Source organism: Macaca nemestrina, chromosome 14 (genome assembly GCF_043159975.1).
Source record: "Macaca nemestrina isolate mMacNem1 chromosome 14, mMacNem.hap1, whole genome shotgun sequence".
NCBI classification, from domain to species: Eukaryota; Metazoa; Chordata; class Mammalia; order Primates; family Cercopithecidae; genus Macaca; species Macaca nemestrina.
The window spans coordinates 44,500,185-44,514,640 of NC_092138.1; the positions used below are offsets into that span (position 1 = coordinate 44,500,185).

At 38.9% G+C, this 14,456-nt stretch overlaps 1 protein-coding gene across 3 annotated transcripts in view; it reads right to left on the reverse strand.

Moving 5' to 3' along the window:
• Positions 1 to 13,802, reverse strand: part of LOC105489092 (zinc finger DHHC-type palmitoyltransferase 21) — a 73,224-nt gene extending 59,422 nt beyond the window's left edge. For 2 of the 3 annotated variants that reach the window (XR_011612590.1, XM_011753763.3), the window contains exons 1-3: positions 13,645 to 13,802; positions 10,804 to 10,852; positions 4,738 to 4,867 (exon numbers count right to left, since the gene is read on the reverse strand). The gene's annotated coding sequence lies outside the window, so the exon portion shown is untranslated. The remainder of the gene's footprint in view (positions 1 to 4,737; positions 4,868 to 10,803; positions 10,853 to 13,644) is intronic. The other variant, XM_011753762.3, reaches the window with a different exon arrangement.
• Between the last annotated feature and the right edge of the window lie 654 nt (positions 13,803 to 14,456).

The following is a 14,456-nucleotide window of genomic DNA, read 5'->3' on the forward strand; positions in this document are numbered from 1 at the left end:
AATAAATTGTTGCATAAAGTCTAGAGGGCACCTTTTACATAAAATGTAATGGTATAATAATAAACTAGGACAATGGTTCTCTAGCCTGTAAGAAAACCAAAAACACCTGGGGATCTTTTTAAAAATACATATCCCCAGACCCCATTCTACATTTACTGAATCATAATTCTTCATAAAGCTCAAAAAGCAATAAAATGTTGTAAAATGCTCTGCAAGAGTCTGATAACAGCTGACTGGTGTCTACGAACCACTGACCCATGAGCTTCACAAACACTTCAGTGTTACCACAATGAGTTGAACTTACTTAGTTCAACAAATATTCACTGAGCCTCCACTACACACCTATTACTTGCTAAACACTGCAGATACAATGATGAAGACATGGTCTTTGCTTAAAACAGTCTAATGGGAAAAAGAATCAGAAAAAAGGCTCAATATGGTAAGTTCCAGATTTGCGGACAAAATGTTAATAGGGGCACAGAAGATGGGACTAGATAAACTAAGTCTTCCTATAAGAGATGAAACCTGAATTCAGTCTTAGAAGGTTAGTAAAAGTTATCTAAGCAATGAAAAGTGACAACAATACTGCAAACAGAAGGAATAGCAGGAGCAAGAGTAGAAACTGTGGGAGGTATTACAACCTGCCATCACAAATCATAAAGCTTTCTGTGGAGAGTGAGTGCTAAGAAATACGGGCCTATATCATGAAGGCCATAAAGATGCCATGTTAGAATGCTAAGACTGAATTCTTTGGCAATAGAAAGCTATTGAAGCAGGGGATTAACATGATGAAATGTGTACTGTGAATAAATTACTGAAGCTCTGGTGTGAATGATAAAATTAAAGACAGAGATCCATTAGGCTAAGACAAGGCAAAAGCCAAAATTAGGTTTGCAGAAAGGAGCAATTGTTAGAATCAAACCAGTCTGACTTTCTGGTTGATTAGATATTAGGTGTTACAGGGGAAAGTGTCAAGGGTGACTCCCAGATTTTCAGCCTATATCCCAGTCCACTTCATTCTAAGAACAATTCATAATCAATTGAAAAGCCTCAGGGTACCATCCCTTAGAGGCCTTGCCAATGTTCTTCAAGCTATAAAGCTACTGAAACAAAGAAAAAGACACTAAGGAATACTTAATTTTAAAAGAATACCCCCGTTTTCTCATCCCCAGATCCTGCAAATATTGGAGCAGCAGAAAAAAAAAAAAAAAAAAAAAGAACCCAAATGCAATACCACTCAATGGTTTACATCAGATATATTCTAACTTGTGTATGAATTCTAAAACAGAAATAGTGCCTAGGCCACTAAACTAATAAAAGTTTCATTTACTTATCTTTTAATTTAAAAATCAAAAGACAGATTGGTATCATTAAAACGAAGAAAGTCAGGAAAAAGCATGCTATTTAATTTGCTAAGAATCATTTTAATAAAGGAATCTCAAATACAAATGGTAAGCTATCTACACAGTCAAAAAGAGAAACATTCAAGACAATGTTAATTTTTTAGCCTTGCCAACTATCAAGTGCTAAAAGAAATGACAAGTGCTCTTTCAACATGTTCAATATTATTATTAACGTTTCAGTTCTATTCAAGACTAAAAACAGAACATGAATTTCATTAAGTATATATGAGAGTAACTTCATTACTTATTTCTAAATTTATTAACTTTAGAAACAGAAAAGTACATGAGCCAGCAAAACAAGTGGCAAAATTATCAAATATTCATTTTTGAACTCCATTTTTATTCTCCTCCACTAGAGAACAACAAATTTTTCTTTATCACTAGAAGAGATCTCTCACAACAAAAAAAAAAATTACAAAGTGAAAAGTATAGTTTAAAATGTATCCATTTTTCCTGGATGTAAACACACATAGATGACAATCTCTAAAAGAGCAAGTATCCCTAAGGAAAAGTGAGCACAGGATAGAAAAATATAACAACAAACAAATAAGATGTTGAATATATTTTTTAAAATACCTGACTGGTAAAACTTAGCTCCACATAATCCTCTCAATTGGGTTGCAGAACACAAAACAGTGATCTTCCAAGTGCTCCAAATCAGATGACAAACCACAAATGCGTAACTGGAAGAGGTGCAAGATCATCTCTCCACTCAATTAATATCTACCAGGCATGGCTTATGGCTGAAGAGGAACTATTACACATCCTGAGCAATGACCAAACTGAACACAATGCTGTTACTTGGTCTTAAGGACAGCATTCATAAAATACTTTCATTAGCAGGAGATTCCAACATACTAATTTGTATATTAAATGGTGAGCTCATAACTCAAAACTCTAATTAAGTAACTAGTGGATATACTGGTACTTCAACTTTTTTTAAGATTGCTATCTGGTAACTATAGTCGACTACAGGGACTAAATGATGTAAATTACTACAGCACAAACTTTAAAAACAATTATAACTTCACTCTAATAAACCAGACTGAGTAAATATTTATAATGTTCAACTTATTCCAGTGGAATACTACCATTTTTTGCCTTTTCAGGCAACTTTATTTCACCACATATTCTCCTCAAGAAGAATACTCAAGTCACTATGAAAATGACAAAACTATTAATGGACAGAAAACTATAACATCAAGACGCAGATTTTAGAAAATCATACAGATTAGCCAAAATAATTACCAAGAAATATATCCAAACACATATGTCTACGCTTACAGTTTTATATGACTCTTCACCTCAGCCTAAGGGGTCTTGTTACCACTGTTCGACGATATTCCATTAGTCATTCCTCCTATCTGAAACATCCCTACCATTCTGCTTACTCCATCCAAATTCAACTCAGACTTCAAGGCCAATTTGAATCTCATTCTCCATTTGAAATTTTTCCTGGCACTTCAGTTCACAATGATTTATCTTTTTCTTCTAAATTTCATTGAAAGGAAAAGTATTAGAGTAGCAAGTGGTTTTATATTCCTGGAAGAAGGAAGGCCTTCACAATGAAGACCCATCAGCCATGTCTGACCAGGTAAAAATGAACACATCTGAAGCCCAAAACACATGGAAAGCAAAGTTAAAAGACAAAGCATTCCTGGAAAAAATACAACACATGACTGACAAGAGACATACAATGTAAATATAAAAAGAAGCAATTCACAAAGGGAAAGAAATCCAATGGCTAATCATTACTGATTAGGAAAATGTGAAATAAATAACAAGGTACATTTTTCATGTATTGTACTGAAAAACTTTTAGAAAGATGATATCCAATGTTAAGAGGGCACAGAAAAAAAGGACACTCTCATACATTACTGGTGGGCATGTAAACTGATACAATCATCTTGGGAGGGCAATTTGGCAGTATGTATCAAAAAGTAAAACCCTTTTACCCAGCAGTTTTATTTTTACTATTACCTACAAAAGTACTCCTGAGACTCCTCGTATATATACATATACGAGGATGTACAAGGATATAGCACTTTCCGTAATCACGAAAGCATGGCACAATCTAAATGTCCATGTAGAGAAAAGGGAATGATCAAATAAATTCTAATACACCCATAGTGTAAACTATTTCCAAGCTATTGCAATTTTTTTTTAAGGCAGAAAAGAAGGCAGATTTAGATCTGCCTATAACTACCCACTACATACTGCTGAGTGAATAAAACAAGTGACATAGACAAAATCCGTTAGGAGTGGAGAGGGAAGAGACTTTAACTGACTTTCTGGAAAGAGACAGGGATAGAGACAGACCAGAAACAGGCATGAGGGAACTCTCTGTGGTGCTAATAAGTATGTTTCTATTGATAATGGAGTCTGAGTTACAAAGATGTATGAATTTGTCAAAACTCAGCAAATGTACACTTAAGATTGTTGCATGTCAGGTATGTAAATTTACCTTTAAGAAACTGTAAACCAATACTGAGCCCTAATTAACAATATGTATACTGAATTATGTAGAGGGAAAGCATACCGATGTCTGCAATTTACTTTGAAATGAATCCCCCAAATTAATAACAAAGTGGATAAAAGATACATGAACATGCTGAAATTTGTTAAAATGTTAGTTAGGAATCTAAGTGATAGGTATTCAGATGTTACACAATAAAATTCAATGCTTCTGTTGGAAATTTTTCAAAATTAAGTGCTGGGGGAAGCAAATTATAGAACAGTTTATATAACATTTTTGTTAGAAAAAATATGTGTGTATGTGCATAAGTAATTTCTGCACAAGGGCAGGAAAAAAAGACTGCAAGAAAACCGACCAACCAAACTGCTCTCAATGGGCTGAGAAAGGAGTAGTGAGAAGGAAGGCTTTCAAATATTTATATGTTCTTCTAAGTTTATCAACAGCCATGTACTTCTAAATTCTTTTCAATTAACTTAAAAATAAAGATAACCTAAGAGATACTAAACTTACAAACAAAATGTTTAATTTAGGCCTCTTTGTCACTATATATTATCCTTATAATAAATGCTTTTAAAATTATTTTTAAAAATGAAGCACGGAAGGATTTGCTGTAAAGCCATATAACACTTACGATAAGATGTTTCCCAAACTTATTCTTTACAGATTATTTTTCTCTACGGAAAAAGTCTTATTTAAGAAAACAGATTTGGTTAAAACTTAGTATAAAAACTTTTAAATAAACATAAAGTAACTACATTTGCTAACTGACAATTAAGTGCATCTAAGCATAAGACTCCAAGGATACTATGGCACATAATTCAAAAATATATTACCAAGTAAAATCAAAAGCAAACTTACCACTTGCAAATTCACTGAGGTGTGCTGTAATTTTTCTGGCACCAGCATTTAGAGATTTTCTTTTGATTCATTTTTTTTAATTATATCCCACCAAATGGATCTCTCTTCAAGAACAGTTTTCCATGAGGACCTATTAATGGTTTAAGAAACAATGATTTCTCACAAAGATAAAAACGATAAGCAACTAAATATTGTGTCAAAATGCCAATTACAAATGTCTTAAATTTAGAAATAAGAACAAAAAAATTCAACTCCATTTGATTCTGTGCTTTCATATCCCACCCATCCCCTCAGAATTTGCATTTGGTTACCATTATACATGAGAGTCTCTCTTTTAAAATCACCCACTTCCCATAAAATCAAATAAGCATTGTATGTTCAGTATTTGGGCTCCATTACACACTTCCTTGGCCACAAGTCACAAAATAACAATAGATTCTGCTAGAAGTACATAATCACAATTCATAAACAAAGATAAACAGCTTAAAATGGAAGTTTTAATTTAAAATGTTTTAAGACAGTTAATCCTCCTGTAATGAAACCATTAAGAGAGTCAAACATAAGTCAGTTTCTACAATTCAGGCTTAAAAATATATACTGTAAAGTGCTATATATAACATATACTGATGCACTATTTTACTAACTCAATCAACATTTAACTACTATACATACTACACTTTAACACAGGGTATAGATGAAAAAGAAAGACTCTATCTTCAATGGAGGCAGACTAGCAAACAGACAAGACCAGTAAGACAAGTTAAGAAAGAGGGCAAGGGGACAAGACTGCTACCTCATATGTTAAGGATATTGGTTCATAGGTCATATTACAAAATTTATTTCTTACGGTACATAGCCATCAGGAAAAGATTCCTGAAGACAACAAACCCTGTGAGTTTGCTAGATGAAGAATGGAGACTCTTCAGACCAAGAGAACAGAAAAAGCAAAGGCATAAAAGCAGGCAAAGGAAATCTGAGTAAACTGAAATAACAAGAATCACTGCATATAGAATGGGGTAAGACGTTCATCCTTTTGACCACAACCAACTCTAATAAATTTTATAACATTACTAGTACACACAGATATATATGAATAACTAAAAAAGTTTAATGAAGTGATAGTTACCCTTACTACATATGACACACGCTGATGTTGCTATTCTTTTTTTTTTTTTTTTTTTTTTTTTTAGAGTGGGTCTGACTATGTTACCCACGCTGGAGTGCAGTGGCTATTCCCAGGTGCGATCATAGCACACTGGGCTCAAGCAATCCTCCTGCCTCAGCCTCCTGGGCCGCTGGCACTACAGTTGGGTACCACTGCAACCTATTTATTTTACTTTAATAAAAATGTATAATACTGGTCATAGCCTACTAAACCGATTTCATGACCCACAGGTAGATCCTCAGATTGAAAAACACTGTTAAACCATGCCAGTGAGTTTGGATTTCACCTTGAACACAGTGGAAAACCACTCAGGGATTTGAGGCAGTAAAACGCCATGATCAAATTTGCATTCTCGGAAGAACAGACACAATCTGAGGGCTGAATTTTGGTGGACTGATAAAGCACTGAGATTGACTACATGCAACTGTTAACCCGGCAAGAAATGATAAGGGCACATGGGGTAAGCACCCCAAAAATGGTAACTGATAAGGGGAATAGTGTGTGTGTGTGTGTGTGTGTGTGTGTGTGTGTGTGTGTGTAAGTGGGTGGGGTAGTGACACTTAAGACAGGAGGTATATTGAAAAAGGGCAGATCTGGCAGAACTTAAATAAATAAAACTGATAGGGCTTAGAGATCAATTGGGAGCAAAGGGCAGACTAGGATGGCTCCCAAGTTTCACATTAGGATCTAGGTGAAGGGTGGAACCATTCTCCAAGACAGGAAACAAAGGACAAGTTACAAGTGTGTTAAGTGTGCTGGTTACCACAGCAATAGCAAACTATTAAATACTGAGAATGTAAAAAACACACCAAAATTATTACCATTACATTTCTTTTGCCTTTATATATTTGTGGGGGGCAGGGAACTTGTATTTCCTCCCAAGGTCAACTTCTCTATGGTCCATAATTGTTAGATTGTCAAATGAACTTTGTTTCTACTCTTAACTTTTTAAGATAATTTAAAGTGGGCTCCTTGGCTGCACCTTTGCTTTTCAGAGACTAAACACAGAATTACAAAGTTAAAGGCTGGGTACAGTGGCTCATGCCTGTAATCCCAGCACTTCGGGAGGCTGAGGTGGGAGGATCATTTGAGGTCAGGAGTTCAAGATCAGTCTGGCAAACATGGCAAAACCCTGTCTTCACCAAAAATACAAAAATAAGCTGGGCATGGTGGTGTGTGCCTGTAATCACAACTACTTACGACGTTAAGGCACGAGAATCGCTTGAACCCAAGAGGCAGAGGTTGCAGGGAGCAGAGATTGCACCACTGCACTCCAGCCTGGGCAACAGGGCGAGACTTCATCTCAAAAAAATAAAAAAGTTAAAGAGCTGCTACCCCAATGGCAAATAAATGAACTCTTTCAGGAAAAAACTCAAACAGAATTAAATGTGGTACAACAAAACGTTTTTGAAACATGGCCAAAAACAATAATGCTGCTAAGTCTATGACTTGAGAGTGGCTTCCTAATGTTTCAGCAAAACAGTAGTTTCTGTCAGTAACGTTAGTAGGTTATAGCACACGTCAATCACCCATGAGTCAAATCCCAGTCACTCACTGGCTTAAAATCAAGAAAAATCCTACTTTACATTTATAGTCATCAGAGCTACACTGCAGACTCTGAAATGAGATTCGTATTTCAGTACTAGATAAACACCACCACCGCTAGAAATCAAATCTCATCTATGTGGTAATAAAAGTAATGCTGGGCCAGGCACAGTGGTTCATGCCTGTAACCCCAGCACTTTAGGAGGCCAAGGTGGGCAGATCATCCGAGGTCAGGAGTTTGAGACTGGCCTGGCCAACATGGTGAAACTCTGTCTCTACCAAAAATACAAAAACTAGCCAGGCATAGTGGCGCCCGCCTGTAATCCCAGCTACTCGGGAGCCTGAGGCATGAGAATCACTAGAAGCTTGAACCCAGGAGGCGGAAGCTGCCGTGAGCAGAGATCATCGTGCCACTGCATTCCAGTCTGGGTGCAAGAGCAAGGCCCTGTCTCAAAAACAAAACAAACAAACAACAAACAAAAGTAAAGTTGGGCCTAAACATCCAAAAAATTGGAATAACAAAACAATTCCAAAGTTTCAAAACTATATGTCATTAAATATTTTTGATATTGCTACGCCTGAAAGAATACAATCAACAATTTACAAGCTAAGTTTTCAAACACACCAAATTTTTTTTTCCACAGTGCCAAGAGAAAATGCTTATTAGATGAATATATGAAATTTTAAACTTATTAATTACAGGCAACAATGAATTTAGAAAGCACAGTTACAGCTAAAAACATATTTATAAAACTTTTTGACTTCTGATATCATTCTACTCTGAAAACTGGTCAAGTGTAGGCAGTTAAATATTCTCTGTAAAAATCACGCTCTCCCTGGCAATTAGGAATTCAATTTTTTAAATATCACATAGATATTCAGTTGATTATCAACAGATTAAAAAATTAATCTTCTACAGATGTTAAAAGAGAAATTATGACACAGTCTCTTATTCACTTTCCAAGCTTCAGTTTATTTTCAAGCTTCAGTTTGACCATCTGTAAAATGGAGATAAAAATGTCAACTTACACAGTTGCTGTCACGCTTAAAAGAGAAATTGCCTGGCAAAGCAGCACCTCCAAAATGCTAACTTTCCAGGGGAGTGAAGGAGAGAGGAGAGGAAGGGAAAGTGAAAGATAAGTTTTACTTCTAGTTTTACAAACTCTAGAAAGAAACAATGTTTCTGGGTCCCCATCATTAAAAGTAATGAAACGGTTTAACAATACCCCAGGGCCTGCTCTTGCCTGTAATCATAACACTTGGGAGGTGAGTTGGGTAGGATTGCTTGAGCTAAGGAGATCCAGAGCAGCCTGGGCAACATAGCCAGACCTAGTCTCTAGTTAAAAAACAAACAGCAGTGGCTCATGCCTGTAATCCCAGCACTTTGGGAGGCCGAGGCGGGTGGATCACCTGAGGTCAGGAGTTCAAGACCAACCTGGCCAACACGTGAAACCCCATCTCTACTAAAAATACAAAAATCAGCCAGATGTGATGGTAGGTACCTGTAATTCCAGCTGCTCGGTAGGCTGAGACTTGAACCCAGGAGGCAGAGCTTGCAGCGAACTGAGATTGCCCCACTGCATTCCAGCCTGGGAGACAGAGCAAGACTCTGTCTCAAAAACAACAACAACAACAAAAAACGAACAAACAGAAAACCAGCCGGGTGTGGGGGCACTCGTCTGTAGTCCCAGCTTATTGGGAGGCTGAAGTGGGAGGATCGCTTAAGCCAGGGAGATGGAGACCAAGGTTGCAGTGAGCTCTGACTACACTGCACTCCAGCCTGGGCAACAGTGAGACTCTGTCTCAAACAAAAAACAAAACAAGCACAAGAACAACAAAATATGCCCCGTTATCTACTTTTCTAAAGTCTGAAGCTGTATTTCTACATGTTGGCTGGGGGGGTGGTTCTTTAAGCAGAAAACCAAAAATAGAGATTTGATCTAAAATAGAATGACTGAACTAGGCCGGGCACGGTGGCTCACGCCTGTAATCCCAGCACTTTAGAAGGTCAAGGTGGGCAGATCACGAGGTCAGGAGATCGAGACTATCCTGGCTAACACGGTGAAACTCTGTCTCTACTAAAAATACAAAAATTAGCCAGGTGTGGTAGTGGGCGCCTGTAGTCCCAGCTACTCAGGAGGCTGAGGCAGAAGAATGGCGTGAACCTGGGAGGAGGAGCTTGCAGTGAGCCGAGATTGCCCCACTGCACTACGGCCTGGGCAGCAGAGCAAGACCCCATCTAAAAAAAAAAATAGAATGACTGAATTAAAGCCCCTAAAGTAAATCACTTTCAAGTAAAAGCAGGACTGGTGAGCAAAGAAATAAAGTGTGAAAGAAAATCAGTATTTGATTTCAGAAGCTAATAAAGAAAGTACAATGCAAGCAGGGATTCTGAATCAATTGCTGAGTTTTCCAGGAAGACTGTAAAAATGTGGGTGGACAAAGTGTCAAAGCATAACATACGTGCATGCACCATCAATAGTTTCAAGACTACTCTGTAGACTAAGTTTTTAAATTACATTCTGGGCAAAACTGAGCATAAGCTGTTGCTCTTCTCATAAATTTGCTTTTGTGTTTACCAGTCTCATGAGTAAAAAGTAAATACAAATGACTGTATTAGTAGTACTACACTGAAGTATTATTAATACTGTTAACACTATCCTGTACTAGCAGTACTAGTACTAGTAGTATTAGTACTGCTAATACAGGCATTTACCTTTATTTTTCCCTACTTGCATTAACTTGCTTTAACTTTAGAGAAAGTAGGTAACTGGGGCACTGTTTTTTATGTGTGTTTGTCTGAGACAGGGTCTCACTATGTTGTCGAGACTGGAGTGCTGCAATCAGAGCTCACTGCAGCCTCGGTCTCCATTCTCCCCAGCTCAAGCTCGCTTCATTAGAATCTTCTAACAAAAAGTAAAAATAGCTTGGGAGGTGTGGGGCAATATGAATTAAAGACCACCAAATGTTGTTTCAGTCAGTACAAAATGTCTCTGTGGGAGTTTTCATTTAGGGAGATAGGAGTGGGAAAAGGGACTGAAAGGGCAAGATTAATTGCAGGATAGGGACGGGGATGAAAAACAGATAACTTTTGTTCCAAAATCAGCATAAGGAAAAACCGTCAGATACAGTAAAAGTCAGAAATGAAGAGGCCCAGGCTTTTCCTGGATATGAATCAAGTATGTTCTTCCAAGAAGGAAGGGGAAGCCTGCTACTTACCTTTTAGTACCCACTGCACCAAGAGAGATTGGGTGGGGTGGGGGGTAGGAGACTAAATTAGATTTCCTTCACACCAGGCTTTACCAAAGCAGGCATGATTTAAGAACACTAACACCATAAGAAAAATCTCTCCTCACCTGCTTGCTGAAGCTGAAAATCCTGCAGTAAGTGAAAAAGTTCTTCATTCTGTAATTACAGATAAAAAGCTTAAAATCAGAAGCCTGGTTGATATCACACTTGAGCATTTTACATTAGAATTTTAAAAAATTCATCAGTGAATGGTAAAATACCTATTTTACCCAACCTGCCCTTTTGTAGAAGGAGCAACACATAGGTTAAGAGAATCTCTGAAATGGAGAAGAAGGTGAATCTACCCTGAGAGAAACAGCACAGAGGAAAAAGCAGCTTGAAAGGCAGAAGGCAAACTTCAAAAATGTCACAATTTTACCCAGGTTAGATCTAAAGAGCGAAACAAACAAACTACCATCATACTAAGGTATTTTTGTTCAGGGAGCTATCAATGAGCAGTGATGATTCACATGTCTAAGAAAATGTGCTTTTTAAACTAGCCTGACTTATCAAGAATTCTTAACAAATCACTTTCAACAATAAAAACTGTTTTAACAATTTCACCTGTATTTTAAACTTTAATAAAAGTTATTTAAGCACTGATTATTCTACTAGATGCTAAATTGCCTATTATAACTAATGTATGTGAAAAGTTGAATCTGAGCCCTAATGTTTTACTAAAACAACATAAAAGGTTACATTCCTTAAAATAAAATAAAACTGAATTTAGGGAACAAGCTCTTGGCAATAAAAACAGCCTTTCCTTTGCCTTCCCCATTTTGCCTGGTAGTACTGATACTGCCACTGTGTCACCGCCTATGCTAAAAAAGTTTTCATTGAGTCACATTCAATTACAATTCCAGAAAAACAGCTCCATGGAGACATTACTCAACTTCTCAAGCAGTTTCTTCACTAAACCACTATACAATAAGACTAGCAGGAGGACAAACAGTTTGCTCCTTTATTGACCTTCTCACTCTTTTCCTCTCCATCCAAAGAGGTTTTTGGGAAAATGGCTTACGGATGGCAGCAGCTTGCATTTGTTACTATTCACTATAACAAGTCCCTGGATTGTAACTGCAGAGGCCATTTAAGTCATGGTCTTTTTCAAGCTGTATGTGGGTCACATTTTATAAAACTATTATTTTATTCATGTGCTTTTCCATAGGTTCTGAATCGGTCATTACGAATTAAAGAAATGAGGCAGTAGGCAAATAAGAAGTACAAATGTTATGATTCATTGATTCTTATCTCAGAACTTCCTGTTAAGCTGATTATGTGTCTGCATTTTTAAACGCTTAGATTTATCTTATTAAACAAAGCACCTCATAGGCAAAAGTGACACAGTCCTCATTATTTTCTTTAAATGATGTTCTATTTCATTTATTCCAACTACAGCTTCCCAAGTATGTTAACAGAAATCTCAACAGTGTGAAAGGATCTAACAGAATTGTTTCCATCGAAAATGATGAATTCTGGAAGAGTACTACACCAAAACAATTATGGAACTATACATTTTAACTTGTATTTAGATATAATTTTACTAATACGTCATACATGTTTTTAATGTACCTTCAACACGTTAAAGGGTCTTATATTATTTAAAAACATAACATTTTCCAAGTAAGCATGGAAAAGCTAAAATAAGCCTTAAAGAATTTATGATGATATACAGAAAATAACATGGGTCATTCCCCTACCCATGACCCCACAGCTGGATAGTGACAGAAATGGGACTAGAATCTAGTTTTTCTTTTCATGACACCAAATCTCATTTGGTTTTCTTTCCAATTGATTTCTCATCTCAATTCTTCAAACATCTTTTTGCTTTTAAGAGATGGCACAACTAAGGAAAAATAGAGCATCTCTCTGAAATTTTATCTTTAAGTAACATCTAAAGAGTTGGAAGAATTTAATATTACACCAAAAGCCTTTTAATCCAGGAATGGCACATACTAAGTAGTCATCAAATGGTGACTGTTATTAATATCATTCTTACCACAAGGAAGGCAGTGAATTTTTAAAAGTGCACATATTAGCACAGTAGGCTGAGGACCTATTTAACACATCTTTTTAAATTGCACTTAATTATCGTTGGTCGTCTTTGGACTGTAACTTTACAATATAATTTATGACCCGCCCACAATGACCTTGATTTTTTTTTCTCTTGTACTTTCAGGGAATGCTATATTGCAATATTTTAAAGTAATAATTGGTCATGTCCTCTCAGCCTGATAATACAGACAACCACCCTGACTCTCAAGGGATCTTAAAATGTGACCCACATATAGCTTGAAAAAGACCATAACTTAAATGGACTCTGCAGTTACAATCCAGCGACCTACTATAGTGAACAGTAACAAGTGCAAACTGCTGCCATCCGTAAGCCAGTTTCCCGAAAACCTCTTTGGATCGAGAGAAGAGGAGTGAGAAGGTCAATAAAGGAGCAAACTGTTTGTCCTCCCTGCAGCTTCACACCAGAAGTCTGGAATGAATGAATAGCTCTGGAATAGCACAGAGAAACCAGGGATCCCAGTGTAGGTCTCCAGACGGGGGTGCGGAGACAGAAACTGTAGTTTACAAGCGAGAAACTCAGGATATAGATTTTTTAAAAATAAATAAATAACTAGCCAACACCATCTCGACTACAGCAGGAACCCCCCACCGCCAGTTTGAGGGACGGGCACTTAGCAGGTGGCTGCATCTCTAGCAGAAGACGCTCTGAGAAAGGCCAGGCCTGGGGCGGGGAGGCACCGAGAAGCCCCGGGGTTCCAAGCAGAGCAGGTGCAGGGGGCGTGCAGGGACAGGTGAGGGCGGCCCGGCGCGGAGGAGCCGCGGGCGGGCCCGGCGCGGCGCAGCGGGGGCCGGGGGTGGGGGCGGCCGCTTCGCCCCCGCGCCTGCACACTCACCGTCGCGGCTGGCTAGCCTCTCGCCGCCGCAGCTCTCACGGCCGCCAACAGCTCTTTCCCCTCCTCCTGTCGCGCCACCTCCGCCTCCTCCGGCGCCGCCGCCCAGGCCGGGCCGCTCTTCCCTTCCGCTTCCGGGAGCCTGAGAGCCTGGACCGGCCGAGTGGGTGTCCGCATGCCCGCGCGCCCGCGTGGGGAGGGACGACTGCAGCCGTCGCCGTCTCGCTTCGCTCCCGGGAGCCGCGATGGGAGCCGCTGAGGGCCGAAACTCCTGCAATCGCGCCGCGGCCCCAGAACCGCGGGCCCAGTCCGACCGCACTCTCCTGAGCGCTTGCACCTGGCGCGCCTGGGCACCTCTGCCCCTCCCCAGCCCTGCTTGAGCCGTCCTTCTCATTGTCCCCATATCCTCACTGCTCACCTCTCCCGAGAGACAGGACGGGGACTTTAGCTTAGAAGATTGCATGTATCCTGCCTTCTTCGGGGGATGTGGCCAGCAGGCCTCTCTCGCCGCAGGCGTTCTGGATGTCCCATGGTACCTTGCTTCAAAGCGCGGTCTGCAGCATCAGCATCCTCTGGGAACTCACAATCTTAGAAATGCACAATTTCAGGCCTGCTGAATCAGTACCTGCACTTCAGCAAGGTCACCAGGTGACTCCTAAGAGGTGCACCGTAAAGATGGAAAAGCATTGCACTGTATTACATGGTCTCGTCCGCTTCAGACCCTCTATTGGGTTGCCTCAGACATCCCAGGATATTTCCTGTTCCTGTCCTCAACCTACATCCACACCCAAACAATCTTTTCTTATATTTTGGGA